General features: G+C 33.8%; 1 long non-coding RNA gene across 1 annotated transcript; it reads left to right on the plus strand.

The window, feature by feature from the left end:
* Window positions 1-317: 317 nt before the first annotated feature.
* LOC114077561 lies at window positions 318-3870 on the plus strand. Its single transcript, XR_003578883.1, has 3 exons — window positions 318-574; window positions 931-1319; window positions 2631-3870. It is a non-coding gene; the product is annotated as an uncharacterized LOC114077561 (long non-coding RNA).
* The last annotated feature ends 14173 nt before the right edge of the window (window positions 3871-18043 follow it).

Genomic DNA, 18043 nt, shown 5'->3' on the forward strand with positions numbered 1-18043 from the left:
TGCTCCAACATATCACTAAAATGTGGCAACATACGATACATCTTTCAACAAATAAAATATATGTTGGACAACTGAACAAGACTATATTTCTAAAATCATATCAACAAAATGGCAACAAAAAGAACAGTAAAACGAACAAAAAAAGAATTTTCACTGAATGTTAACAATACATATTCATTTTTACATCTATAGAACGTTTTATTGTTCATTAATCCAAGAAAAAAACTGCAAAAATTGTAAAATATTTCAAAAAATTAACTTTTTATTTCTAGTCGAACATGATTTCATTTTAGAATAGATGAGAGTAATGACTGGCGATGAGCATAGGTAAATACATACCCGAAGAACTCATCAGTGAAGTACTCTACCGCCTCCCTGTAAAGTCGATTGGGCGGTCTAGATGCCTAACAAAGCACTGGCTCAATTTTCTCTTAGACCCACAATTCATCAAACTTCACTTCAACCTCCACAAGAAGAGAAACTCATTATCCTCACTTGGCATAGAAGACTTCATACTATCATGCTTATCCACGATATCTTCGAAGATGAATTCATCAATAGCATTTCAACAAAGGTTAATTTTCAGCAACTCACACATAACTAGATTTCTGTAGCTGGGTCCTGTAATGGTTTGGTCTTAGTGATTGATAGGGACAATGTTGAATTTTTTATCAACCCTTCTACTAGAATACTATAAATTTCCGTTTTTGGACTCTTCCTCCGAAATCAAGTTGTTATATGTATGGTTTAGGGTATGATATTGTTAGTGATAATTATAAGGTGGTTTATCTTTCCTGTTGTGATATGAATAATGAATTTATATCTAATACGTATGTGGATTTGTACCTTGTGCGAAAGGGTCATTGGGAGACACTTGGGTTTTTCCTTATGATGATCATTCACTTACTGACCGTTCTTCTGTTGTTTTAGTTAATGGGGCTTTGCATTGGTTGGCTTGTTGAACTTTTGAATATTCAACTGCAATTGCGGCTTTTGATTAAGTGTAGATAAATTCTTGGAGGTACCAGGACCTATTGATCTTCAGGATAATTGCTTTTTGTGTAATCTTGTAACTCTTAAAGGCTGTCTCTGTATATCTACCTGTTTATCCGAGAGATAAACACAATTACATATTGATGATGTTTTATTGGAAGTAGATGAAGAATGAATTTTCTACAATCTGAGAGAGAAAGGATCTGTTGTTTGATGTAAATCCTGTTACGTATGAAGCTCGAACTTTTGTTGACAGCCTTGTCTCTCCTTACTTTGGCAACTGAGGTTCATGTACTGTGTGATGCACAAGATGATTATGTATACAGGTATTACAGCAACATGTTCCTCTGTATTATTCACCTTTATCGTCCATTTTCTTTAGATTATCGAAAACCTCTGTATTTTCTTTTTTCTAGGATATCTATGCTTTGCAATTTCGACAGTACTTTCAAGGATGCCTCTTTAGCCAATTAAGTTCCCTTTTTAAGGAGTATTGCTGATTTTCTTTTTCTCAAGTTGCTATCATGTTAGAAAATATAGTCTATGAACCGGTAGCCTAAAGTGTAAACAACAGCATTACAGTGATTTACATCAGTTTATTCTAATGCCACATACTACTAGATTTATGCCTGCACAGGAATTAATCTGCTTCCTCTTAGTTCAAGCTATTCTTTGTCATCTTGCACTGCATGAAGTCTCCATAAACTTGGTGTTCTGCTCCCTCTTAGTTCAAGCTATTCTTTGACATCTTGCACTGCATAAAGTCTCCATAAACTAGTACACTTCATGTCTTGGTTCACTATCTTTCTAACGTCATAGAGAATTGAGAGTTCATAGTTTTTGAATTCTTTGAATTGAATGGGATTGATAGAAATCAAGATCTTACAACGAAAACATTTAAATTGAATCTTGGTACTTTGTTGAGTGGATAGAGTATGTGGATTTGAGAAATTTTAATCTTAGTATTGCATACATGTAACATTGTATCTTTTGTTCATCATATTGTACTTCATATCATGTTATAAATTAGGGAAGTTATCAAAAGAAGAATTCAGTCAAGTCATTGCTTCTTCGTACTCTAATTAAATAAGTCAAGTCATTCACCACTTTATCCACGTATAAATCCTTTAGCATCTTGGCAGCTCATACTAGAATGTGTTTAAGACCCATTTTAGTGAAAAAATTGGCAAACTAGTTATGCTGAGACAAATACTGAATTCACAGACATGTTGTAAAATGATTTATAAGAAAAATGAAAATCTCCATAATAATTGAGGACAATTAATACAATATATATTACAAATCATGAGCTGAAAGGAAGTACCTAACTTGAAAACCTTAGGGACTGTGTTATGAACCAACCTTACTCTGTAAGGGCCTATGAGCTATTAGAGAATTTTGTTTGGGATGCAGGCCCAATAACCATTTGTTAATTATGTCGAAACATTGCAGCTCAGTTATCTCTCATCCCCTTTGTCTGTTCCAGTATCTCATCCCCTTCTAGTTACCTTTTATCTGAATCTCTCCCTAGTTAGTGTGTTATTATTTTGCTGCATATTCTACATTGTAACTTGTATGTAGTGATAAATATATAAAATAGTGTTTGTGTTGTAATCGAGTTTGTTTCATACTTACAGGAACTATAACTAAAAGCATAAAAAATAAAGGTTAAACTGGGACTTGCTTTGTACTATATTAAGTTATTTTCACTTGTCATTGGAAGGAAGGCCCCTCATTGTCACTCTAGCAACTGGTATTTGTCTTATAATAGCAATCTGTAGTTGATCTTTGGTGCTTGTCTTGAAGAAATATGAAGGTAAAACTGTTGGGTAGATTCTCTAAAATACAGGGACAAATTATGTAGTTTACCTCCTTTAATGTATAATTATATATGTCAACAAAAACTCTTTAGATCGATATTGGGTAGTAGTTATTACTTAGGAAGGTAGTCATAAAGAAAAAGTGGAAAACCTGTTTGTTAGCGGTTCTTGTGATTTTAAACATGAAATGTGAAAATTATAAACTAAGTGTTGTAAGAAGACATTCTTTTTTAAATGGAACAAAAAAAGTAAGACAAAGTAATCCAAAAAATAAAGTACCAAAAAAAAGCTTATTCCATTCAATGATGAGATACTGAAAGATAAAATTAAGATCAAAACTTAATCATCGATATGACATACTTACCTCTATAAATACAAAATTAAATTATTGAACTTTAAATAAAGAAAGAAAAAGTTATTCACTGGATCAAGATGACCCTTCGCCGGAATTGGACGAAGTGCTTTCCCTAGCTCTTAAAGGAGTGAGTGCACTTCCAATGGTTTGATATGGGAATTCAATACCACTCCATAAGTTGGCTTGCTAGTTTTTCAACTTTTTTATCCACAACCTCCAAGGACTCGCACAAGATCTTAAGGGCAAAAAATCTATGTTTTTCATTTGAAGGTTCTGTCCTTAATGCTTGAAGTGCTTGCCCGTGTTTTCTTTCTCTTTCAAGTGATCTCTCCAGCTTGTTCAGTTTTTTATTGATCTCATCAATATTGGCATTTTGATGAGCTACAATGATGCGGTTAGGATCATCAGTTTCTGGTGGAGGATTCTCTTTGACAAATTTATCCATAATTTACTCGACGGTAGGGTGTCCAAATGCATATACTTTGTTGCTGGGAGAAAAAGCTACAACAGCAACATTAGCACCGCACAAAGTCGAGAGCTCACTTGCCTTTATAAATAGGCCAGCACGTCTTTTTGAGAATATTACTTGTAAGATGGTTTGATTTTTCATCTTCACAATTTCAATTTTTTGCGGCCATTAGGTTTTCTCATGTCTAAGATTTTTATTTGAGAATGTAAAAAAAATTGATGTTGAGTCTTTGTTTTAAAGATGTATTTATAGAGATAGAACTATAATATTATTTGATCAAAAATGAACAAAATAACAAAAAAGTAAAAATATTTATAATGATATCCTTTATTTGGAAGGATTTTACCCAAATCATAATATTAATTAAATTATTTTTTCGTTCATTGTATCTTTGTCAAAATCCATAACTAAAGTATCTGTTTTAGCAAAGTTAAATGTAAATTGATGATAGTTATGGGATAATTTATTTTTTTAGTTTTATTTGTATCTTTTCTAAATTTGCTCTTATTGAAGTATATTTCCTAATGTAGACATGCTTAATAAACAACTTTCCACTATTAGATTTAACAATATGAAAATATTTATTTTCCTACTCGCATTAATGTGTAGAAAAGTTTAAACATTCCCCCAAGGCCTAGCTCGAGTGGCAAAAGGTGGAGGATTTGTGGCTTAGGTTGCAGGTTCAAGCCACACACCATGTAACGTGAAGCCCGATTTTTAAGCGGAGAAGAGTACAAGGGTAGGCCCATTATCTACCGAGCATAGAAGGCTGTGAATTGTGATTGGTCCAATGGGCGCCGGGTCACATGCAGATTTCTCAGTAATTAAAAAAAGGGAAAAGGGTCTGATATACCCCTCAATTTTGTCATTTGGAGTTGATATGCTCCTCGTTATGAAAGTGGTCCATCTATACCCTTTCCGTTTTATAAATGACTTGCATTTGCTAACTCATAAAATATACTTATAACTTATGACAAGTTAAAGAAAATCCAAATACTAACACAATTTAAACATGTATAAACTACTTTAGAATATTCTCAGAAAAAAGCAAAACACAAGATTGATTTGGACACCCAGATCCTTAGGATATCCACCTTTGATGTTCCATGAGTAATCATTGTTTAGGGGAGGTTCTGTTTCAGGATTAATTACCCCAAACCTTTTTGAGAACAATAAATCAATTAAGGCATGATATTAATTATATAATCAAGGACTCAATTCATTATTAGATAATATTCAACTAAATATATTAACACAAGACATAAATAAAAAATTAAAAGGTGTTGAAACTCAATTTGAAAGTCTACATCCTACATAAATCACTAGTAAAAGGAATTAGGGGTTTTGACTGATTAGTGATGTGATAGATGAAGAGGGAAAACGAGAGGGTAAAAAAGAACACTAGAGAAAGAGGAACCTACAATCTAATATTGCCAAAGCAAAAGGAGTGTTATGAGCTCCCGTAAAAACGGATGGAAAATATAGAGGAGGATCTATCTGCTTAATTTATGAAAACATTGAGCATATTTCATTTAAGTGAAATATCATAACAATGTAACTAGAGTTGAAGTGAAATTATACGGATGCTTTTGGTAAAAGTAAATAAAAACTCCAACGGCAATAAAACCTAATTGATACTGTACTATTTGATTTTTGCACAAGAATAAATCTGCTTCCGTGGATAAGTTCTGGTGCTTCTATTGAACAGAATGTTGTGTTTGTGCTGAGGACTGAATCTCAATGTATTTTAATACCAAGGGTCTTACTCCTTCATTATGGTTTTATAAAGTTGTTACGGTTTCAAATCTGAAGAAAGATCATCATGATAGGAGAGTTTTCGTGCAAGATGACTTGCATTTGTGATTTGTATCTGCTGAAGTACGGAAAAGAAGTACTGCTGCAATGTCCAGTGAGAAGTCACCTTTTGTATATATCAGTTGAGTTTCTGAACATTAGATGAGTAGATGATCTGAGATTAGCAGCATTGTCTTTTGTATTGCAGTACCAATATTTCAAACATCCTATTTTTCAGCTTATCACTGTCTATTTCTCTTCTTTCTCTTGTTGGCTGGAAAATGTTACAGACCACTGCTGCTACTGGAAAAGGGCAGATCAACTAAAGGTTAAACAATTGTACGAGTTAAAAATTAACCTACAATTGGCTACCTTGAATCTTGTATAGTACTAGATGCCGAGGGTTAGCACTTTAATTGCAATAAATGATGGAATGATAACTCTAAATAATATATTATATCTTGCTATAGGAAAAGAAAGAGACATTGTTGTGCATGACAGATAACTGATTCTATCGACATTCTGACGTCCTTCGGGACACTTTCTATTGATCTTTGTTTCATTTATGAGTTGATGTTATCCGTGCACACATTGGCTCAATTTTTTGATGAGGTATTAGTGTCAAGTAGTATTTGAATGTAGTCTTATGAGTTATGATCACTTATGTGGTGATTTAGTAACCCAGAGAGTACTTTTTCCATAGTAAAAAAACACAAAGGTGGATGTCCTTCACCTAATTCTTAGTTGATATAACCAGACTTAAACTCCATCTTACAAAACACCATAACACCCTAAAGCTGATCAAACAAATCATTGATATGAGGCATATGGTACGTATTCTTCACTGTCACCCTATTGAGCTGACTGTAATTGATTCACATACGTATAGACCCATCTGTCTTCTTCATAAACAGTATGGGATCACCCTAAGGTGGGACAATAGTTCTATAAAGCCCTTACTCATAAGATCTTGAAGCTGAATATTGAGTTCTTTAAGCGAAGCAGGTTCTATACAGTGGAGTGGAATAGAAATAGAATGAGTACTCGAGTAAAGGTTAATAGATAAATCAATATCACGTTTAGGGTGAAAACCAAGTAGGTTAGTAGGAAATACATTGACAAACTCTAATAGAGGAGAGAAAAATAATATATATATATATATACGAATAAGTAGATCTTGAATCAAATAAAGCAAAGGTCGATCAATAAAAAATTGTGGTTGTACTTTCAATCACTTAATCTAAAGCCTTGCACTCTGACCTAAAAGGAACCACATAAAAATGTCCACACCCTCCACGGACTGGAATCCAACTCTTCCACCTGCTCTACATACCCGAGTACTTCCTCAACAACATTAGGGTCCACCCCTCGGCCCTGAGCAGTGCCACTACTCATAGGTGAAACAACCCTACACTTGGGCAATATCTGACGTAGTGTCCGACCTCACCACGATCAAAACAACCTTGATCACCCCAAGTTTAACACCTTGGATGTGCATAACTCAAAAAAATTTAGGAAGTGAATAAAACCAATTGAACTTCATAGATTTTTGGTATTTACAAACTCATGTTACGGATCATAGAATGTATTACAACTCATGGAAACTATCACTAGCTGAGTCTTTAGAAATCAGGCTAAGTATCTCAGGGAACACAAGCAAGTTTATGTAATACATGGGTTTACAGGTTGTAGATGTTCCTTGATCAGTAGGGGAGGAATTACACATTGTAGATAGTTATACGGGTCCTAAATAGGCTCTTGGAAACAGTCCATGAGACTTCAGAACATCATGATGTCATTACGAGCCAATAGTATGAGTCACGAAAGGAACTACGAATCGTAGTTGTGTCTTGTAGAGTCAGACATCAGAATTGGGAAATTTTAATACATTACTTCTACGGGAAGGTTGTATGAGTTATACCAAGGACTACACGTCGTAAAATTCTTTCTTAGTTCATCTTTAGAGACTTGGTGATCTTTTAGCAGCTTGATTCCACAAGTGGATATTACGGTCGTAAAAGGGTTTGTGGTTTAGAGTTCTGAAACTTAGGATTTTAAGTTGATTACTAGGGATGGATTCTACAGTCCATATATGGTCTTGTTAATCCTATTCAACAATTTTTGTTTATGGATTAATTGAGTCTTTTCTGACTCCTTTAATACTTATACTATGACATTTAGGATTATTTTGAAGACAATAAAAGATTTCTAATACCCCTAACTACCCCATTTACTCTCTATATTTTCCCATATTCCAATTCCCTCTCCCTCAAGCAATCCAGGACTTCATGATCTCAAGTTTCCACTGAAAAAAAATTTTACCTAGGATTTCTGTCATGGTATGTGCGAACTTCATCAATGGGTCCTTTTTCACCCATTGAATCCCAAAAAAAACTTAATTTCTTAATTTATGATCCTACTAAATTTTAGGGTTTCATGATTCTTATTAGTTCTTATTGAATTTCAGTTTCTTCTTCATAATTGATCTTATAATAATGAATTTGATATAATTTGATTATCTCAATAGTATTATTATTAAGAACCCATGATATGCAAGAATTTTTATGATCACAATTATGTTATTTTCACATAAACGCTTTTTGAACTCAAATTTTCATGAATTAAGGATGCTTTCAGATAAAATATGATTTAATGATGTTATATTGATATGACATCTTAACTATATAAATACCAAACTAAGTCATTGAACTTAAATAGACCAAGAAAAAATACTATTTATCGGATCTAGATGATTGTATTCTTTATAAACAGTATGGGATCACCCTAAGGTGGGGCAATAGTTCTAATAAAGCCCTTACTCAAAATATCTTGAAGCTGAATATTGAGTCCTTTAATTTATCGGGTTCTATACTATAGAGTAGAATAGAATTAGAATGAGTGATCGACTAAAGGTTAATGTATAAATCAATATTACGTTCAAGGTGAAGGCCAAGTTGGTCAGTAGGAAATACATCGGCAAACTCTAATCGAGGAGAGAAATAAACATATAGATACATATAGATCCTGAACCAAATAGAGCAAACATCGATCAATATAAGAAAAAATTGAGATCGTACTTGCAATCACATAATCTAAAGCCTTACACTTCGACCTCGCAGGAACCACATAAAACTGCCCACATCCTTCCAAAGACTAGAGTCCAACTCTTCCACCTTCTCTACCTACCTGAAAACTTTCTGAAGAACATGGGAACCACCCATCAGCCCTGAGCACCACCTCTACTCGGAGGTGCTACAACCCTACATTTGGGGTAATGTCTTACGTAGTATCCAACCTCACCACGATCAATCGATCACCCCAAGTGTAACCCCTTGGATGTGCATACTTAAAAAAAAATAGTAAGTGCATAATAACATTTAAAGTTTATAGCTTTTTGGTATTTACGAACTCATGTTACGAATAATAGAATTTATTACAGCTCGCAGAAACCATCCGTGGCTGAGGCTTTAGAAATCATGCAAAGTATTTCAGGGAATATAAACAAGTTTACGGGTCGTACATGGGTTTACAAGTAGTAGATGTGTCTTTATTAGTTGGGAAGGAATTACAGATTGTAGATGTTTATACAGGTCGTGAATAGGCTCATGGAAGCAAGCCCTAAAACTTCAAAACATCAGGATGTCATGTACCGACCAATAGTACCACTTTCTAAAGGAACCACGAGTTGTAGTAGTTTCTTGTAGAATCACACTTCAGAATTGGGAAATTTTAGTGCATTAGTTTCTACGAGAAGGTAGTATGAGTTATACAAAAGACTGCATGTCGTAAAGTGCCTTCTTAGTTCATCTTTAGAGACTTGTTGATTTTTCACTACGTTAATTCAACGAGTGGACATTACGGGTCGAAAAAGGGGTTTGTGGTTTAGAGTTCTAAAACTTAGGATTTTAAGTTGATTACTCCAGACGGATTCTACGGTTCGTGACAGTCTGTAGATGGTCTTGTTAAGCCTATTCAACAATTTTTATATCAGGGTTAATTGGGTATTTTTTTCACTCTTTTAGTACCTATACTACGTAGGATTATTTTGAAGACTATAACTGATTCCTAAAATCCCTAACTATCCCATTTAGTCTCATATATTCTCCTAAATTCCAATTCCCTCTCCCTCAAGCAATCCAGGGATTCGTGGTCTCAATTATCAATTGAAGGATTTTATGTAGGATTTTTATCATGGTATATGGTAAATTCATAAATGAGTCCTTTTCACCTATTAAGTCTCGAAGAAACCTTAATTTTGTAATTTATGATCCTATTAAATTCTAGGGTTTCGTGATTTCTTATTAGTTCTTATTCAATTTCAGTTTATTCTTCAAGATTGATCTTATAATGCATGGATTTGTTATATTTTAGTTATCTCAATGCTATTATTATGAACCCATGACATGCAAGTATTTTGATGATCACAATTATGCTATTTTCACATACACGCTTTTTGAACTCAGATTTTCATTAGTTAAGGATGATTTCAGATAAAATGTGAATTTAATGTTATTTTTTTTATGTGACATCTTAGATATATAAGTACCAAACTAAGTCACTGAATTTAAATAAAGCAACAAAAAATTATTTACGTAATCCAGGTGACCCTTCGTCGGGATCGAACGAAGTGCTTTCCCTAACTCTTAAAGGAGCGAGCACGCACTTCCAATGGTTTAATATGAAAATTCAATACCTCACTCCATAAGTTGTCTTTCTAATCTTTCAAATTCTTCATCCACATCTTCCAAGGACTCGCACAAAATTTTAAAGTGAAAAATGCTAAGTTTTTCATGTGAAGGTTGTCCTTAATGCTTGAAATGCTTGTCCATGTTTTCTTTCTTTTTCTAGTGGTTCTTCAACTTTTAAATTTTTCTATTGATCTTACCAACATTTACATTTTGATGAGCTACAATGATGGGGTTAGGATCATCAATGTTAGGTGTAGGATTCACTCTGAGAAATCTATTCACAATTGAGAATGTTACTCGTAACTTGGTTTGATTTTGATTCCTTACAATTTCAATACTATTGTGGCCATTAGGTATTTTCATGACTAAGCTTTTGATTTGAGAATGTTTTAAAATGTGATGTTTAGTCTTTGTTTGAAAGATATATTTACAGCGATAGAATTATCATATTATTTGATGAAAATGAACTCAAATAACAAAAAAAATATTTATGATGACTCCTTATCCGGTAGGATTTGACCCAAATCATAATATTAATGAAATTCCTTTTTTGTTTCATTCTATCTTTGTTAATCCGAACTATAGTGATTACAAATAACATAATTTTTTAGTTAAATATATTTTACTGAATTATTGTAAAGTTTTTATTGTGTCATTCTTTTGTGATTTATGTTTTAATAAGTTAATATGTAAAATGATGATAGTTTCTGTTTTTTTTTTATTGTATTTGTATATTTCTAAATTTTCTCTTGTTCAACTATGTATCTATCCTAATTTAGACATTCTTAATAACAATCCTTCCAATATTAGCTTCATAATATAAAAATATTTAATTTCTAACTTATATCAATGTACAATTATGTTTCAAAACTTCAGCTTAAAATTTGATGTTATTTTTGTGTGTTCGAGAGCCTTTACAACTTGTAAAATATACTTGTAACTTATTACAAGTATAAGAATACCGTAATAAGAAATTCCAAATCCTAACACAATTCAACATGTATAAACCATTTTAGAGTATTCTCATACAATTTATACTTTATTAAAAAAATTTAAAATGATACAAAAAATTGTGTCTCTTTTCTTATCCAACAAACTAATTAATATTTGAATAATATATGATGCATTATGAAACAATATGTAACAATAATTAAATCAACGTATAAATTTTAAATATTATAGCACTACATTCTAGCAACATAATTTATATAACTTTACTACTTGAAAGTAAAAGTACTTAATAAGACTAGATACAAAAAGAGAAGAATTATTTTTTGTTCATACACAAAAAAAGAATATATAGGATTTGATACTACAATAAGTCCAAAAGTGATACAACAACAAATCCTAGTTGTGCAAGTAGATAACTATGACATAATTAAAAATTATTCACGTATATATCTTTTACGCCCCACAAATTAGTGTTGACATCTACATACCCAACTTGTTAAACATAGGATTGAAAAAATCTTGTAGAAGTTGCATGGTTAGGAAATCAACAACCTGATCAGTTGTCACACCCAGATTCTGGAATACGAATGCAACCGGCGTTGTTAACCTCTCAGAGGTCGCAGATAAGCCTCTTGTTAGCTTTCATCACAATCATAAAGTTAAATTTGCGGAAAATTTAAAACTTTTTAATAATTAATGAAGTATACTTAGACTTCATATAATTACTGCATAAGAGTGATATGCTACGGCTAAAACTAAACAACCATCTATAATAGATTAAACAATTGAAATGAAGAATTCATAATATAATAATAGTTTGCCAAACGACCTTAATACAAATGCTTGAACAAATGCTTGAAATGAAACTCTAGGGACAACATCCACTAGCTATGTCTAATTAACCAAAGCTAGAATAATAAACGTAGGCATCCACGAACTCAAGAAGACCTACCAAAGTCTGGAGATCGCTAATCCAAACCTCTTCAACGAGTCTTCAATCTTCTATCGGCCTACGCCTATAAAAATAGTAATAGTATATGGGTTAGTACACACTTGTACTAAGTATGGATGTATTCACATATACACGTAAGGACTATGCATGATCAAGGAAAGCTCTTCCTAGAACAACATGCCACTTCTGGAAAGTGAAGTCACTAGACTTTCTTCATTCGTTATTTGTGAATCATATATGACATATTTTAATGCATTCAAAACACACAACTCATTTTCTATATGAACACAAGACCTAAGAATCATGAACATAATTTTAAAACAACTCGAACGAAAAATTATAAATTTGCTCCCTCTAGGCCGAGAGCTATGTCTTCCAGACTTTAGTTTATTTTTCAGTCTTTTATTCTTTTTGTTGTCTAGTTCAGACATCTCCTTTAATCCTAGGTTTTACTTACAAGTGAAATGATTCATTATAGTCCCACCTACAATGAATCAAGTAAGTAATCCAAGATACTAAGTAAATGATGTGACTACCCTACTCACAAGTTATTCTTTCCATTCTTATTAAATTGACGTAAGTCTTTGTAGGCCAATCTTTATTAGCTATGCCCATTATTTGGCTGTTTGCATAGAAAAAAATTATTGATATGCCCATTATTTGATCATTTGCATGATATGAAGAAAAGATTATTGGCTATGCCCATTATTGGATCATTTGCATGATATAAAGATTATGGGGCACTGATTAGCCATTATGTTTTGCTCCCCTTTATTCACATAATATAAGAAGTCATTATAAGTCAATGTTTATTGGCTATGCCCATAACTTTTTGAAAACTTCATTCTTATCAAAACTGATGATTGATATTCTTGAGGTCTTGATTTATTAGTTCACTTTGAACTTACATTTCTTCTTCTTTCTTTCTTACTTTCTTAAAGAAATCTTTAGCGTTAAGATCATGTGAGCTAACATGAAATCCAGTGTGTGCCCCACACCGAAAAGGAGTGGTCACCGGTCAAAGTGAACCTAGATCATGTGAGTTAACATGAAATCCAGTGTCTTCCCCACACCGAAAAGGGGTGGTTCACCGGCTAAAGTGAAACCAAGTCCAGTGTCTTGTCCACACCGAAAAGGGGTAGTTCACGGCTTAAGAGAACCAAATACTTTCTTGAGAATTTAACCAACATAGATCATGTGAGGTAAACATTAAATCCAGTGTCTGCCCCACACAGAAAAAGGGTGGTTTCACCGGACAAAGTGAAACCGCATACTACCTAGCTCTCTTAGGAGGAATCCACTGGCAAGTTCCTATGCTGGCAACATAGTTCGAAGACTAGGAGATTTTTATAGACTCTAATCCACCTTGGTGGAGCCTCATCTCATGAGGCTTACATGTGCTTGCACAAGCTCACTACTAGTCTATCGGTGCTTTGCTCAATTTTTTTTTCTTTATAACTTTTAGAGTTGACTCAAACATTATGAAAGTTTGCTTCTAGTTTTGAAGTTCACTCAACTCTATGGATGACTTGTCATCCCTTTCTTTACTTTATGAAATGTGAATTTAACCTTACATTATCATCTTGGTGTTAACGAGACTTGTATCACGATTACTAACACCCTCTTATGTGAGTATCTTTAACATAATTGTCTAGGTATAAGTGAGACTTGTCTCACTTCCTTTAACACCCCATTCTGGTCACTTTCATAACTCTTATGTTTTTAATTATTTTATTACTCACCTTAGCTTGCTCATTGTCATTTTGTAGACTTATACCATTCTTTATAAAAGTTATAAACTTCTTCAATGCAATAGTATATTCATAGTTCATTTCGATAGGGTATGTTGGGACTTTTCCCAATGATTGACATACCCTTGGTTATGAATTCATTGAGTTACATTGTTCATGTTTAATTTGGTATAACTTAGTCATTAGCCAATTTTTATATCATATTTCGGAAATAACATTGTAAGCCAATTTATTGGCATAAGCCAAACTTTCACATATTATAGTAATCTAAACCTTCATTTTTAAAAAGCCAATTTTTAACTTTTAATCTAAGAACAATTCAGTGTTAGATTGGCCAAGTTATAAAGTTGATTTGGCATTGAAGATTCCTTAATTAGATTTTATACGCATCTTGTTTCTTCTTGGAACGTGTATTCCAAATACTTAAAACATATCTACTGTATACACAAATAGTAAAGTCAAAACCTTCATCCCTTTTCAGTAGTACACTAAATTTCATACACGACTTATAACAATCTCATCTTCTCGAACACAATTAGGCATTAATCATGTGGATCTAAGCTATAGGTCTCATTCGACATTATGAAATCATAGAAACCTACACCTAATGTTAAGTTATCACCACATACCAACAGTTTGCTCGATATTTTGCATTATGCATACTACTAGAATCGGAAATAGGGAGAACTAGAGAAATGAATATTTGTTTCATTGGGAACAAACGTAGTTTCATTTTCTTTAATTCAAAACGTTTGAAAAGCCTCTTGGGGAAATGAAACCAAGAGATCGAATCCATACCTTACTGTAGAATTGAATCTACGAATATCACCTTGCACTTCGCACGAAACCTTGAAGAATAGCCTTGAAATCACTTATGAGTTTTTCTGTTTTTCTCCCACTTGCTTATTGTTTTAGAGTCGTGCGTTTCTAGTGATTAATCATAAGTATAAGTATTAGGAACTTATATTGACTAATTAAACTTAGGCTAATTAAGTTAATTAAAAAATCAATTAGCTTATTGCCAAAATGCCTCTCCTAAATTGACTAAAAATAGAAGAACATTTGACTTAGCAAAATCTGGAAATTTTCCAAGGGTTTTGGCTAAGATCATGATTTTTAATTAATTAATTAAGTTGATAATTTAATTAATTAAGTTACTTAGGGTAATTAATAAAGTACCCCTAAGTAATTATGACCATAATCAACCCCTTTGGACCATCCTAGGTTAGGTACTAGGATGTTTTTTTAGTAAGTTACTGTCACCCGGTTAGGTCTTAGGTTGTCGGGTGCACTATTTAATTAATTTAGGTTAGTACTATGTTAGTTAGAGCCTAGAGTTGGTTAGGAATCTAGGCCCCACATGGCTGGGGCAGTGCACGTGCCTGCCTCCCAACCGCCCTAATCGAATTTGGTTGGGCTTGTCCCTTGGCCGGTTAGCACATTTGTTGCTGCTCATTTCTTGTTGTCCAAAGGATTCTCACTATATCCTTGGGCCCTTTTTAATCTACATGATCATTTGAAACGATCATGTGCTATGTGTCACGACCGGAGTCTAGACCATAGACGACACCGGCGTCGTTGACCTCTCAGAGGTGGCAGACAAGCCTACATACGTCATTCTTACTTCATCTAGATTAATTTTAGCGGAAAATTTAAAAAAATTTATTTCCTAACATGCTTACTAAACATTCTATTACATGTACAATTGTTCACCATCAACCATCTAACATTAAGATCATCAAATGAAAGAAATATTTCATAGCTGCATTAAATGTGTACTTGCAAAAACGGCACCAATACAAACTCCAAAATAAACTGGGAAATGAAACACTAGTGCAACATGCTCCACTAGATAAAGCCTACATCTAAGATAGATAATAACAGTAGACAACCTTGATGTCATGAGGTACTACAAAGTCCGGATAGCTGCAACGTCGTACTATAAGATCTAAGGTCCACTTGTGCCTGCACCTAAAAGTATATATTTGTATGGAATTAGTACACACTTGTACTAAGTATGGTTATATGAAAGCACATACCAAGGACATGCATGAGAAAGAATAGCTCTTTCCTAACAACATGATTTATGGAAAGTCAAGTCAGTGGACTTGCAAAATTTGGATCAGGAAAGTCGATGGACCTGCCAAATTTGGATTTGGAAAGTCTCGTGCGTGTAACATGCATCATCAAACTTATCATTTTGCAAACAGCACATAACATATTTCACATAGCATATCATGTAGTTCATATCATTCTTTCATATGCCATGAGACCTTGGGATCATGGACTTTACGTTAGGACTTCCCAAATTGAGGGCTCAACATATGGGACCTCAACAACGGATCCTTCTTTAGAAAACACAGAGTCTACTTTATTCATTCATACATACTTCATTTTTCATTCTTTCATATACTACTGCAATCACCGGTCATACCTTGGATGTAGTTTAAGACTCTCATCGGTTTGCTGTGCAATGACCAAGAATAACCTAGCGTCATTACTTTAAGTCTAGCTCACCTCTTGATTATCCTATCCTTACACCTTTGGTATCGTTCATTTCATTATGTGCATCATTTGAGGCTGGCCTCATTCATTCTTTGGGCACTTTAACTTTAACCGACATAGATCATGTAAGCATCATGAAATCCGGACCACACCGAAAATAGGTGGAATCACCGTCCATAGTGACCCAAAATGTGCTAGCGTACATGGGAATTTAACCCCGCCAAATACCTATATTGGCAATATAGGTTCGAAGACTAGGAGATATAAGGAGACCCATACCCGGCATGCTTGAAACTCTAATCTCATGAGAGTGACGTGAACCTCCGCCTTTCCCGAAAGAAAGCATCACCACTCATAGCTAGTCTATCAGTGCTCAGTATAAAGTTCCATTACATTCAACTCATACGTCATAAAAGCTGGCTTGTAGTATAAGGACATCATACCTCAATAGTTGATTTCTCATCTCATCATTACTATTAAGTGTGTTAATCTCAATACTTTCATTAGAATGTTCAAAGAGATTGGTCTCTTGTTTAACTTTACACTCACATAGGTGAGTATGTTTTGGTAACATTTACTTAGGCTTATTTGAGATTGCTCTCATCTTTTACATTAGCCTCATATTATGTTGTCACCACATTCATTAACATTAGCACATTTTCTCTTCATAATTACTCACCCCTTTTTTTACGTGAATATTCATTTCATCATATGCCAATGCACTTGGCCATTTATTGTGTTACACATTCTTACTTAACCCTTCTAGCGTTTCAACATTTCATTGTTCATTTCATCATTTCATTGTTCATTTCGTTATATGCCAATGCACTAAGACATTTAGTGTATCTTAAACTCGTACTTAATCCTTCGAGGGTTTCATCATTTCATTACGTACATCTTAGGTTCACTTATTTTTAATTGTATGCTAGACTTATGGGTCTATACATACAATCCATGAGGCTTCATTCATAGTTTGTTAAGTAACTCATATCTTCCTAACATTATGTAGTACAAGACTTATGTATCTTGTATGTATGCCAAAATCTCGATTTCACTCTAAGTAGGTGGAATTATTCTTGAACATTTAATTCATGTATCATTTATGTATCAATACGGAAATTTGGGAAAGGGAACCCAAGTCCGAACCCCGTGGACAATACTTAAATTTATTCTTGACTTTATTTTTAGTCTTCATTACATTGGGACCCTAGATCGAGCCCCAACATAAACATTCTATCTTTATTTTTCTCCTTGGATTCTCCTCTTATTTGGCCGAAGGGTTGTGGGATCGAACCCCCACAACCCCTTTTTTATTTTTCACTTAAAATTATGTTCCCCAATTCGCCTAGACTAAGAGGTTATGGGATCAAACCCCCACAACCTCTCTTCATTCACTCTTTATTTCGCTAGTGACAGGGAAGTTGTGGATTCGAACCCCCACAGCCTCCTTATTTTATTTTTACTTAAAAATTGAGTTACTATGTGTTTGGCAGTGAGGTTGTGGGATCCAGCCTCCATATCCTCACTTTATTTTCTTATTTATTTCACCCCTTCCCCTTTCCAGCCTTGAGGTCATGGGTTCGATTCCCACGCCTCACACTTCCTTTCTTTTATTTTTCTTTCCCTTCATTTGTTGTCTGGAGGTCGTGAGTTCGATTCCCATGCCTCTCATATTATTTATTTAAATTTTTGCATTCTCCTTATTCTCTTGTACACTCCACTTCGAATCCCCCCAACCCTTTTTTTTCTTGCGAAATTAAGGTTC

The sequence above is a fragment of the Solanum pennellii genome, chromosome 6 (assembly GCF_001406875.1).
Source record: "Solanum pennellii chromosome 6, SPENNV200".
Lineage (NCBI taxonomy): Eukaryota > Viridiplantae > Streptophyta > Magnoliopsida > Solanales > Solanaceae > Solanum > Solanum pennellii.